This window comes from Chlorocebus sabaeus, chromosome 24 (genome assembly GCF_047675955.1).
Source record: "Chlorocebus sabaeus isolate Y175 chromosome 24, mChlSab1.0.hap1, whole genome shotgun sequence".
In the NCBI taxonomy this organism is placed as follows: Eukaryota; Metazoa; Chordata; class Mammalia; order Primates; family Cercopithecidae; genus Chlorocebus; species Chlorocebus sabaeus.
The window spans coordinates 48,935,095-48,948,476 of NC_132927.1; positions in this window are offsets into that span (position 1 = coordinate 48,935,095).

Consider the following 13,382-nt stretch of genomic DNA (forward strand, 5'->3'; position numbering starts at 1 on the left):
CCATTTGGGAGGCGGGGATAGAGGAGCCTATAATGAGAGCAGGAAGTCTAGCGGATAAGGTCCAACACTGATAAGCAGGAAATGGTGGTAAACCCATGTCAGGTGGAAAATACAGAAAGACATAACCACCAGAAGAAAAGACCAGAAGGGCTAGAAGACCAGCTGTCTCTGAGGATCAGGACTGGGGCAGGGAGACAGGAGGCAACAGGATTGCTTTTCATCCTAACCCGCCTGTCATTTTTATTAACTATACCATTTTCATTTACTATGCGCACATATTGTTTTACCAAACATTAAAAAATACATTTAAAACAACTGTGCATGGTGTATGGGTACCAATTGTAAAACATATACAAATAAATTCATACAAAAAAAGACTTGAAGGAAATACAGTCATTGTCTGGGTGAAAGTTTTATGATGCCATTTTGCCCCTTCTTTGTACTCATCCTTTTTTCCAAATTTCCTGCAATGGGCATGCATTATTTTCATAAACAGGAAACACCATTATATAAAGAAGCAAAATTATGTTAAGAAATACATTTTAAATGATATTGGAAATGAAGTGAAGGACACAAAATTGAATATAAAAGTAAATTCAATTATGTAAAACAACATACATGAAACTAGAGACATTTAAGAAAATATTAACAATAATTATCTTGGAGGTGGAATTATGGCTGATTTTTTCATCTTATCTTTCCTTTTTTCTAATTTTTTTCCATAATAACTATTATTAAATCAGGTTTGGCTGGAGAACTAAATTTGATCTCTCTATTGGCTTCAGACCAAAATAATAATGTAATGTCTCCGCGTGGTACCAGGCACCTAGAAAGCCCTCCACGAACACTTGTGGCATTAAGGGAACTGACTGTAAATGAGGTTTACTGGTGACTGCTTCTAATTGAGCCCGTTCAGCTTCAGTCACTCAATCACAGCATTTGCTTGGTGCCTACTGTGTCCAGTGACCTGCACAAGAGACTGTGTGGGTGTTGGAAGCAGAGGATGCAGGTACTCTGACCTTGTTGTGTGGCAGACCAGTTTGCAGAAGAGAATAAACATCCACACATAAAAACAGATGGAAAACATGCCCAGAGACAACAAATGGATACAACTAGCCTGAAGGGTTGGGTATCCTGTCCCGGCCAGCCCCACCGTGGACATCCTTGGTGGAATCAAGACGGCAGCCTCTTCTCTCTACTCCCTCTTCTCCCATCTCAGTAGCCACTACCCCTTCTGTGACGCTAAAACCAACAGAGGCCCTGGAAAGTCAGTTCAATTCCTCTCCAGCCCCAGGAGGGGAGAGTCCTCCAAAATGTCCAAGACAAAGATGAATAGCAACAAACACCTGGGATTCTTTACCATTTGACCACACTCAACTCCAGGAGGGCTGGGCTTCATCAGTCATTCCATGGGAACAAAGAAGCCAATAAGGAGGAGAAAGGGAAAGAGCACCCTGAGATCTCTCTGGAAATGCTCTCTACGGGAAGTCTGAGAAATCACCAGTGTGTTCTCTGGCCACAAGGGTCTATCTCTCCACCATTGGACAACAGGCAGAGGGAGAAGTCACAAAATTTTCTGTTGGTCCTGCCAAATTCACCAGTTCCCAAGAAACTCTCAACAAGAAATACATGGAATGCACATTATAATGCTTGAAATGGTCTGTATTTCAAGCATTAGAACATTCCATGGCTGTTCCTATCTCCACCTGCAATTCCATTAAGACCAAAGGAAGTGTAACAAGGTGTTAAGCTGAAGGTTTGCCTAAGAAACCATGATACAATAGACATGACATTCCAATGTGCCAGATGATGCATATTTTCAAGGAAAGAGCTAAAAACTTATTACAGAACTCAAGCTTCTCACCCACATCTACATTGAGGGTATAAAGTGGTCTGGCTTTTCAAGATTAAGGGAGAAGATTTGTGAAGAAAATTCATCTGGAAAAAAAATTATTGATGTGCTGTGGGCCTCACCCTTTCCAAGAGGGAGAGTGAGAGGTACCTGTCACTCATCTCAAATCTTGTGAAAGGGGCTTCAGGGAGACCACTCAGAAAGCTTGGTACATGTCTGCTGTGATGGGTGGACACAGTGGACTGTCAGGGAGAGATAAGTTGCCTGGCTGCTCCCACTGTGGAAGAAAGAAAATGTTTCTGCAGCCTTAGGACTGACCTACAAACTCTCAGAATGTGGCTGGGCAGGGATACCTGAGAGTGTCCCTTGGACCACTTGTAAGCCAATGGTACAAGGGAGGGCAGATGTGGTCACAGTGGGCCCTGTCCAAGAGGGGCCACTTCAAGGGGTGAGCAATCCTCAGCAAAGAAAAGCTGAGACGATTTCCAATACCTATGAGTTGTGGGCATGCTGGAGGGGTGGCCACCCTGGGTAAGGAAGCTGCAGTAGAGGGCAGAAGGAAGGACTCCTAAGGACCCACAATCATACCCAAGAAAGAACATCAGTTGCCCAGAGGCCATCTTTCCATGCTGCCAGTCAAGTAAGGCTTCAGATCTGTGCATCTTAGCTGAACATCCGCTCTGAGCAGAACCATTCATAAACTTTGACTTTAAGATTAATTAGACTCATGTTTGCCAAACAAAACTGATCATACGAGTTGCAAGAAATGCAGCTTTCTATGCCTCCTTGCTAAAGATCCTGGAAGTCTATGTTTTTTTGTTTTTTGTTTTGTTTTTTGAGATGGAGTCTTGCTCTGTTGCCCAGGCTGGAGTACAGTGGTGCGACCTCGGCTCACTGCAACCTCTGCCTCCCAGGTTCAAGCAATTCTCCTGCCTCAGCCTCCTGAGTAGCTGAGATTACAGGCACATGCCACCATGCCCAGCTAATTTTTTTGTATTTTTGGTAGAGATGGGGTTTCACCATATTGGCCAGGCTGGTCTTAAACTCCTGACCTCAAGTGATCTGTCCGCCTCAGCCTCCCAAAATGCTGGGATTACAGGCATGAGCCACCGCGCCCGACAAAAGTCTGTGTTTTTATATCCACTGTATAACCTTATGATCTGCTGTATCTAGAAGACAGGAATCCAGTCTAGTGTTTCCCAAACATCTCCAGTGATTTCTTTAAAAAAAAAAAAATTGGGGGCCACCCCACCTCTTCTTAGAATGTCCAGAAGCTGACATGTTCAGGAAGCTGAACCCCCCATGTGATACTTTTCAACAGCAAAGTGTAGTTCATTTTGTGTACCCCCTCATCCTGTGAGAGGAAACTGAGGGTTCACCAGACGGGTAGTGGGGTGGGTGATTTTCCTAAAGCCTCACAATGGGTTGGTGGTGGGAGCGGGACGAGAACCAAGATCTCTTAACTCCCAGGACAGTCATTTCTATCTCCCCACAAGCCCCAAAAGGTAGTGTGGGCTTATGAAACATCCTTTAATCTTCATAAAAGGCAAGTCTTCTATGAGGTAAGTATTTTGACCCTTACTTTACAGAGGAGCCCAGAGCAGGTAAAACGGCTTCTCCAGGGTCCAACAACTCAAACATAGTGGAGCAAAGATTCAAAGCAGCGCCCTCCTGCCCCACACTCGGCATCCACTGGCTCCTCCACCACAGGACCTCTCCCAGTTCCCAGCAGGCGGCCTCATAGAACTCAAACTCACCTGTGGGGAAGCTCGTCCACTTTCCTTTAGTTATAGACTGCAAAAGAAATAAAAAGCCTAGGTTAAAGTGTTCCCTGGGGCAAACTCCTGCACAAATTTTTAGCTAGCTGATTGCTTCCCCAGCCTTCTAGAAAGATCTTAACAAGTTATATTTATAGTTGGCCCAGAGAGCGCCAATTCTCTCCTTCTTTGGGCTCCAGCACCTCTATCATTAGACTATCACCATCATACTCTGACTGTGGGCAGAGTGGGAATTTTAAAACTTTTTGCTGGTTACCCGAAAGCCTTGATAACATTACACCATCTTTCACTGGCTGTGCAAAGAGAAAACCACTTCCTCACTCTCCTCAACGGCTTGCATATTTAAAAGTTAGTTGCCAAACCTCAGTTGTGTTGAATTAATTGCCTCGTCAGCTGACGTCTCTTCCTCTCATTCATGGCGGGAACAAGCAAATGTAACCAGTCATCCTGTGCAGAAAAAGCTGCCTTCTCGGGTGAGGACGCCTCGCAGTATGGATACCACCACAGGGTGACTTCTGAAGGCCACTCCCCTGGACTCAGTCTCTGCCCACACATTTTCCTTTTCATCCTGAAGGCCTAAATTATTCAAATGTGTCCAGGCCCAGTCCTGTAGCTAGTGGTCATGCTTGAAAGTCATCCAGAAAGAGTGCCTGAGTTGCCCTTAACAGCCATATTTTCATAGTCTTTGCTAAGCATGGTGTCTCCCATAAATGATTCATGGGGCACTCTAAGTGCATTTTATTTTCTAATAACCATCTCTCTCTGCCAGTTCATTATAGATGAACTAAGATACGGACGAGTGGTAAACTCTTATGAAAGATTACCCGCTGTGTGCCCAAAATGACCACCCTGACCTTAGCAATATTAATCCCTGGCCCGATTTTGCTGAATGTGTCATACGCATCCTCAGGTCACTGGAACTAAATACACTGATTCAGTGTATTTTTCTATCTATATTAAGCAACCTGTATGTATAGTTTAATCATGAGCGTGAACCTTTGTATCCTGGAACTCAAATGTAAGATGAACTGTCCAAAGATCATCTAATCCACACCCTGCCTCTCCAAAGGCACTGACTAAATAATTTCCAGCAAATTCCTGCAATTTAAAAAAAAAAAAAAAAAAAAAAAGAAACACCTTAACTCCAGGAATACAATGCCAAACCTTTTTCTGTAATCTATGTCGGTGCTTAGCAGGTTTTATAAAGGTCCTCATGCTGTTGTGATGGATTTCCTCCTTTTACTTTAGGGTGAACAGAGAACAGCCCACCAAGTGAATAAGGCTGATTTACCATCAGTAAATCATGAGATGGTGCCTGTGTTTACACTTATACTCTCCACCAAGGATCTGTTTATTTAATTGATGGCCTCTGCCTTCTTTAAAGGTTACTCTGGTATTTAGCATGGTGTTGAGAGAGCCCGAGAAGTGATAAATTATACTTACATTTACCCTTTTCCACACCACCACCATCATACGGTTGCAAACCCCTACAGTCTAGACTCCGCCCATTTGTGCTGCTTAAATCACTTACCTCTACGGAAGGCCACAGGTGACCCCCACTCATCGCCAAACTTAATGATCTCATCTTGATTCTGATAGGGCTTGAGCTCTTTAAAACATTCATGTGAGGAGCACTTGAAGAAACCAGTGTTGTACAGCCTAAGAAGACACTCAGGGGAACAGAATACCAGTGTTCTGATTTGCTTAGAATGACCCTGTAGTCATTTTTCTATTGCTGCTGTAACAAATGTAGTCGCTTAAAACAACACAAATTTATTATCTTTCAGTTCTGAGGCTCCAAAGCCCCTAAAGTCAAGGCATCGGGAGGGCTGCATTCCTTTCGGGCTCTAGGGAAAAGCCACTTTCTTGCCTTTTGTATTTTCTAGAGGCTGCCCACATTTCTTGGCTTCTCACTCCCTTCCATCTCCAAAGTCAGGTCTTTCTCACATCCCATTACCCTGATACTGACTCTTCTGCCTCCTTCTTCCATCTTTTAGGAGCCCTTGTGATTATGTTGGACCCACCTGTATAATCCAGGCTACTCTTCCTACCTTAAGGTCAGCTGATTTAGCAACCTTAGTTCCACCTGCAACCTTAATTTCCCCTCATCATGAAACATTACATGTTCTGAGGATTAGGACGTGAATATTTTTGCAGGGCCATGACTGCAGCCCCTAACTAGTAGAGTTAGGGCCAGTAGACAGGAGTTACTGAAAGTCCAATTTCAGTCCAGCAAAAAAAGTTCAGGAAATGAAGAACTTGTTGATGGAGCTGCCCAGAGGAAGAATTGACTGCCTTTGAAGATACCGAATCCCTAATTCTTAGAGGGTTTCAGGAAAAGAGCCACTTCATCATAACTAAGTGGTTACTACATGCCAAACACTCTGATAAGCACTCATCCTATCTTACATCTCCAGCTTCATGAGAGTCCTGTTAAACAGCTGTTATTATTTTAGACAGGATAAACATGGTGCTCAGAGAGGCTCAGGTGAGCTGCCCAGTTCTGCCTGGTATTCACTGTGTAAACTTAGACAAGTTACTTAACCTCACCAGTCCTCAGGTTCCTTATCTGTAAAATGGGTAGAATAATGGAACCCATCTCAAGAGATAGAGGCCCCATCTCTACTAAAAATACAAAAAATTAGCCTGGCATGGTGGCGGGCACCTGTAGTCCCAGCTACTCGGGAGGCTGAGGCAGGAGAATGGCGTGAACCCAGGAGGCGGAGCTTGCAGTGAGCTGAGATTGCGCCACTGCACTCAGCCTGGGCGACAGAGCAAGACTCCGTCTCAAAAAAAAAGAGAGAGATAGAGGCCGGGTGCAGTGGCTCACGCCTGTAATCCCAACACTTTGGAATGCCGAAGTATGTGGATCACTGGAGGTGAGGAGTTTGAGACCAGCCTGGCCAACATGGTGAAACCCCGTCTCTACTAAAAATACAAAAATTAGCTGGATGTGGTGGCATACACCTGTAATCCCAGGTACTCAGGTGGCTGAGTCAAGAGAAGCACTTGAACCCAGGAGGTGGAGGTTGCAGTGAGCCAAGATCATGCCACTGCACTCCAGCCTGAGTGACAGAGTGAGACTCCATCTCAAAAAAGAGAGAGAGAGAGAGAGATAATTGTGAGAATTAAATGTGATAATAATAGCATAGAATGCATTTGTTTATTGAATATTATATGAAATATGTTTAGTATGGCATCTGGCTCATTGTAAAGGCTCAGTAGCTCTCACTGTAATTCAGCCTAGTAGGGTGTAATGAACTCCTTGGGCATTTGCCCAGCACCTGGAAACCCCCAGGAGCCAGGGCTGTGGGCCTCAGACAGCCACATTTCTCCTATGTGGCTCTGACCTCTCAGCCATGGCTGGTTGGACCAGAAGTGAATCTTTTCATTCAAGCTGAATTAATAGCTGTTTTGTCCATGTAATTTGGAATCAGGCTCCTGACAGACATTTTCAAATTGACACATAATTGTCCATATTTTTGGGGTACATAGTGAAGCTTTGATACATACGATGCACAGTGATTAGATCAGGGTCATCCATCATCTCAAACATGTATCATTTCTTTGTGCTGGGCCCCGCCGGACATTGGACTCAGCGTTTGTGTGTTATTTTTCCTGGACTTGGGTGCTGTGGGACATTCATTTTTCACTATGTGCACTGAGAAGCAGAGAAAAATCAGCCCCCAGAGAGAGAGGATGGAGGCGGTTGCCCAGAAAGGAGCTGAGAAGAGAGACGGAGGGAGCCAGCAGCTCTCCACAACCTCCTTTCCTCCCCTCCTGAACCCACCCCATTCCTACTCAAGGGTGTGAGACACCTGTGGCCTCCTAAAATGGCCCTCTTTCAATTTCGTGGCCTTGAGTGGGTGTCTGTTATTTACAACAAAAGAGCCCAGTGCACAGGTGTTCACAAACATTTGCAGACCAAGGGAGCTGGAAGGAAACCTGCAACCCCTCTCTTCTTTTGCCCCTCAGAGGCATTGTGGGGAGAAGTTAGGGAGCTCTTCCAGATAACACTGAACCATGATAGGGCCAGGGCCAGCACCTAGAACCTCCTGGCTGCTGGAGTTGAGCTCTGCCCTCCACCCCTGGCTGTCTCTAAATCTGTTTCTTCAGCTCTATTTCCAAGAGTTTGAGAGGTTGACATGACTGAAAGGGGGAGTGGAATTGGGGACTAGGAAGGGTCCCAGGGTCTTGGAAAGATTTCAAAGGAATTTTCTCATTGAGAGACCAAAAAGCCCATTCAAGAGGCTAATTTTGATGCAAGATCTGGAGCTCTTCCAGCAGCACCTGGATCTGCCTGAATGATGCAGGGAGAGAGAGGACAGGCATCTATTTGCATATATGCAAACAAGGCCTTCCACAGCTGTCCAGAAGCCACCTCTGCTCCAAGCGCCCCACTCGGCGGCTGGGGACTTCTTTCATCTGTCTGCTCAGCCCCGGAAGACAGAGAGACAGGCTTGCCACAGCTTCCCACCAAGCTGACAAGGGCGCAAGAGTCATCCTGACACCCAAGGGCTGGAGGAGCAAAGAGCTTACACCTCCCCAAAGCCCTGGCAGGAGCAGGCAGCCAGACCCGTGGTCCAGGGTTCTCTTTGGGAGGACTTCTCTGTGCTATGCCAGCAGGAGAGCCACCACCCTTCTAGGGGGCTTCCTATGTCTTCCTGTCCCTGGCCCATTCCTTCTTGCCTGCTAGGACTTCGGTCTCCTCTTCCCTCAGACTGAGCCCATTCTGGGGAGACGGAAGAGACCAGGCAACTGGTCTGGGCACTGGGAGACCCAGCGCAGCCACGGGATTCTCTATTACCCTAAGCAAGCCTCCACCTCAGTTGTCCTCTCCCATAAAATTCAGGGGAGGGGGCAGGAGGGCTAGAATTCATACTTTTAGCCAAGAAACTCTTTCCCCAACAAAATTTTAGATGGAACACTACTCAGCAAAAGTGATGCTGCTCTGGTGGGAACAGCACTGGGTGGGTGTCATCAGCCCCTTGCCCCATCCCGTTCATCCCATGGTGCCCCGAGGCTCGTCAGAGCACATTTTGAAAACCACTGAGTTTACTGACTCCTAAGATTCCTTCCTGCTGCCAGAGTCTGCAATTTCTTTTTTTTTCTTTTTTTTTTTTTTTTTTTTTTTTTTTGAGACGGAGTCTCGCTCTGTCACCCAGGCCGGAGTGCAGTGGTGCAATCTCGGCTCAATGCAAGCTCCGCCTCCCGGGTTCACACCATTCTCCTGCCTCAGCCTCCTGAGTAGCTGGGACTACAAGCGCCCACCACCAAGCCCAGCTAATTTTTTGTATTTTTTTAGTAGAGAAGGGGTTTTACCATGTTAGCCAGGATGGTCTCGATCTCCTGACCTCGTAGTCTGCCCGCCTCGGCCTCCCAAAGTGCTGGGATTACAGATATGAGCCACCGCGCCCGGCCAGAGTCTGCAATTTCGAAACCAGTCACAGTCCCTGATGAGAGCGGGGAGCGGGGAAACAGTGGGCCTGAGGAGGGACTGATAAGATTTTAGTGGCAAGCCCTGAGACCAGCCTCCGAGTCCTGTGGGCTAACACAGCCCTCGGGTTCATGTTCCTGGAACTGCTCTCAGGAAAATTCTGGCAGAAGCCTCAGCTTCCATCCACACCTGTGCTGGCCCCAAGGCCTCGGGGGCACTTCTAGAGCCAGGAAACCTCCCTCTGAGGGCAGGGAGGGAGGGCCTGCCCCTCCAGTGGGCCCTGGGCCTCCCTCTCTGCCTGTCATTGTCATTGTGTCATTGTGTGCTTCTCCTTCCCTCTCCTTCCCCTTCTCCCTCCTTCTTCTCCTTTCTCTCCCTGCCACACACACACACACAGAGTCAACTTGTTATTGCCTTCACTCTCTCCCCCTGTGCCCAGCCCAGTCCCGTGGACCCTGGGAAAGTACACGAACAATACCTGAGGAAGGGGATCAGGTATCCGGGTTGGGCACTGGCCTCTACAAAACACACAGATGGCTGCTCCCCAGGCTATTCTGGGCTTTCCTTTCTTGCCCTCCTCCCTCCCTCCCTCTCCTCTCTGTCCCCAGCCCTAGGCCAGCTCCCAGCACCCCTACTTCCCTGACGAACATCCTTCTCCTTCCATTTGCCCAGGATGGCAGCAAACTAGCCTCAGACACAGGAAGTCGCATCCCCCTCTAGGCCTCAGTTTCCTCTCTTCTGGAAAATGAAGGGTTGCACTGACAAGGGGTGTTTAAGCTTTGGGGGTGTCACAGATCCCTTTGAAAATCTGATGGAAGCCAGGCAGACACACACACGTGCACAATTTTACAGACAAATTCAAGGAGCCCTGAAGCCCAGCCATGGTCTAGAGAAAGGCTACCCAGGGGTCTTGTCCATGGTCATGTTCTGAGTCTGGCCCCTGGCCGGGCTCCTCCACACCATACCAGCTGCACCTCCTCATTCCCTGGGCCGGAGTCACCAAAGGAGTCACAGGAGGACCAGCCAGGCCAAGCAGCCACCCTCACTGGCCATCCCAGCTTCTCAGCCTCTCCCCTACTCCCTCCCCACCACCAGCAGAGGGGCCCTGCTCCCTGCACAGCTCCCCCAACCTCCCACTTGACTGTAGCCCTCCCCTGACTGCTGCAGCTGCAAGAAAGAGGCAAAGATGAAGTGGGGGAAGGAAAGGAGGAGGAGGAGGAGGAGGAGGAGAAGGAGGAGGAGGAGGAGGGGGAGGAGGAGGAGGAAGAAGAAGGGGAGGAAAGGGAATAGGTCCCTCAGTAGGCAAGGTACAGACCAAAGGAGCTGTAGCCACTAGCCCTTCATCCTAACCCGAAAGGGGGCTCAGCCTGTCCTAGGAGGTGTGGTCTACAGAGCACCCACTCACACACCCTTAGCATCAACCTTGGCCCAGCCTGGCCAGCCTCCCACCATCATAGCCAGCAGCAGGCTCTAAGTGACAGAGCCTGCTCTGAGAGCCAGGGACCTCCTTCACCACCCCCACCCCCGAATCTAACCCACTCAGAACAGCTCCCAACCCTCCCCTGCTCAGGACCCTTCGTGGTGCCCCTGTCACTTCCAGCAGAAGCTGCTGCTTCCCCCATTCAAGGTGCTCCAGGTTGGACCTCAGCCCCAGGCACTCCTGCCTCATCTTCTAAAACTTTCCTGAGGAAATAAGTTCTGCTGCTCTATTGCACAGGAGGGTGACTATAGTTAACAATAACGTATTGTGTATTTCCAAAGAGCTAGAGGAGAAGATTTTGAATGTTCTTAACACAAATAAATGATAAATGTTTGAGGTGATGTTTTTACTCATTACCCTAATTCAGTCATTACACAACACATACAGGTATGAAAACATCACACTGTATCCCGTAAATATGTGCAATCATTGTGTACCAATTAAAAATAAAATAAAACTCTCCTCCATACTGACCAGCCTGGACTACTAGCCACATTTTCTTGTCTCCACATAGGTGGCTGACATAATCTCTTTCTTCGTCCACCGAAACTACCTAAGGTTCAAATTAGCTCAAATGCCACCGCCTCTCTGAAACCTTCCTAGCTTTCTCTCAGGTTGGAAGCACCCTCGCCTCTGAACTCTCATAGCACGGTGTCTGGGGGTTCTTGTGGCCTTTACCACATTCTCCTCAATTTCCACAGGTAAACTTCAGAATCTGAGATGATACTGCTATTACTGGGAGCCTGTTGTGTGCCAGATACAGGGCCAAGGGCTTTACCCGTGTTGCCTCATTGAATCTTCCCACAAATGCAAGCTAGAAGGTGGCTATAATTCCCTCCATTGAGAGGAAAGGAAAAACAGGCAAGCCACATTTCTATGACTCCCAAGCCAGGGTACTTTCCTATGCCCTGTTCTGCCACCTAAGTTTCTTGAGGAAACTTACGTCTTAAGGGTAGGAACGTGTTCACCTTTCATTCTAGGACCAAGTTTTTATTGCCATATCGGTGATTACATGGTTGAGGAGAGGATGGTAGAAGGATGAGAGAGGAAGAACCATATGTGCCACGCACTATACACATGTGATTGTTTAATCCTCACAGGAACCCTACAAAATAGGTGTCATTCTCCCCATTTCTCAGACAAGGAAACTGAGGCTCATGAAGGTTATGTAATATGCCTGCCACCGGTCATCCAGCCTGTGAGTGGCATTGCCAGCCTTCTCTCAAGGGTTCTCGGGCCCCAAAGCCACCCTCCGTTGGCAGACTCACAGTGCACACCAAGGCAGGGGTGAGCTCGCCTGGGGCCTCTCTCCAGTTGGCAAATGGATCACCGAAGGTTAGAGCCCAGTGATTTTTGTAATTGAAAGTATTTTCTTTCTGACTTCCATTATGTAATTGGAAATGTATTCCCAAGGGCAATAATTTTGGCCTCAAGACATAATTAAAAGCATACAGGAGTGCAATGTATATTTTTTAATGGCATAACTAGAGGAAAGCTAATGATTTTTTTATGGCACAACTGAAAGATCACCCCGGAAGCTGCGTTCCATTCCCCTCCAAAGCTAGATCCAGGTTGAGAAAGACAGTCCTCGATTCTGGTCCCTTAAAATCAAAGGATATCAGAACAAGGATCACTGAGGAAGATAAAGAAAAAAGAGAAAAACAATCAAAAAAGAAACTAAATAAAATCAAAGGATAGTTGTAAACCACCAGTTTTAAGCCCTGGGCTTTTAGGTGTTGTTTATAAATAGTTTTAATCTGTGAATGCCTGTTTAGGGACTAAATCTAATAATGTATTTTTTTTCAGGGTGCTTTTTGAGCTCTTTAAGAAGAAAGTTTGTCATTTTGCCCCAGAGAAACGTGGAGATCATTTTCATAATTTATGATTTATTTAAGTGCATAGTGAATTTCCTTTAAGAGGAACACAGGGTGGCCCACCTAGAATAGATCACGATTAATAATGCAGCAAGATTTGAAGGATTTGGATTTTAAGTGGGCTGTAGTAACCCAACAACAGAGATGGGTAAAAGCCTAGCAGCCCAGTCCCTTCCCAGCCAACAGAACTGCCTTCCTCCCACGAGCACCAGGGAAGGAGATCTGCTTCTGATGCTGCCGGGGCCATGCCCCAGAAGGAGAAAGATCTGTGCCTATGTGGCAAACTGTGCTCCACTCCCCACCCCACTGGATTTTCTCTTATCCACTCATTCACCCATTCACACACTCAATCATTCGTTCAAGGATCCCTGTATCCATCCACCCATTCCCTTGCTGAACATGATCCAGGCAGCTGGTATTCAACAATGAACAAGACACAGTGCGTGCCCTCAAAGAGCTAGTCTGATCAGGGAGGCTGTCAAGAAAGCTGACAACGAGCAGGGAGCATCAGGTGCTGTACGAGAGGGATAGGTAAAACATGGAGGTTGGAGCCTCAGAAATGTTTGTAGGTGGAGAGCGAGTGTATATGCAAAACAGCTCCTGCTTGGGTGGTTGGGGTGGCATTCTGGAGATTCCAGATAGGAGATCTCCATTCAACCACATTGACAAAAGCAAAAAGATAAGGTTAGAGTGGTTCATTGTGGGAAATGAGGGAGTGCCTTGTGGGAAATGAGGATTGTAAGAAAACACATAAAAAGGAATCAGACAGAAGTTTAAGGAGTTATCTTTCTGGAGACTGCATAGAAGATGGGAGCATAATAGTATGGTTTAACAGGATCCAGGAGAGTATAGTTTAACGGGATCCAAGCCCACACATCAAACAAAGTGCAAGACTAGTTGCTAGAAGATCTCAGGCTCTTTCTCACAGGTTAAAGACTCCGAGCCCCTGACATTGGCTCTT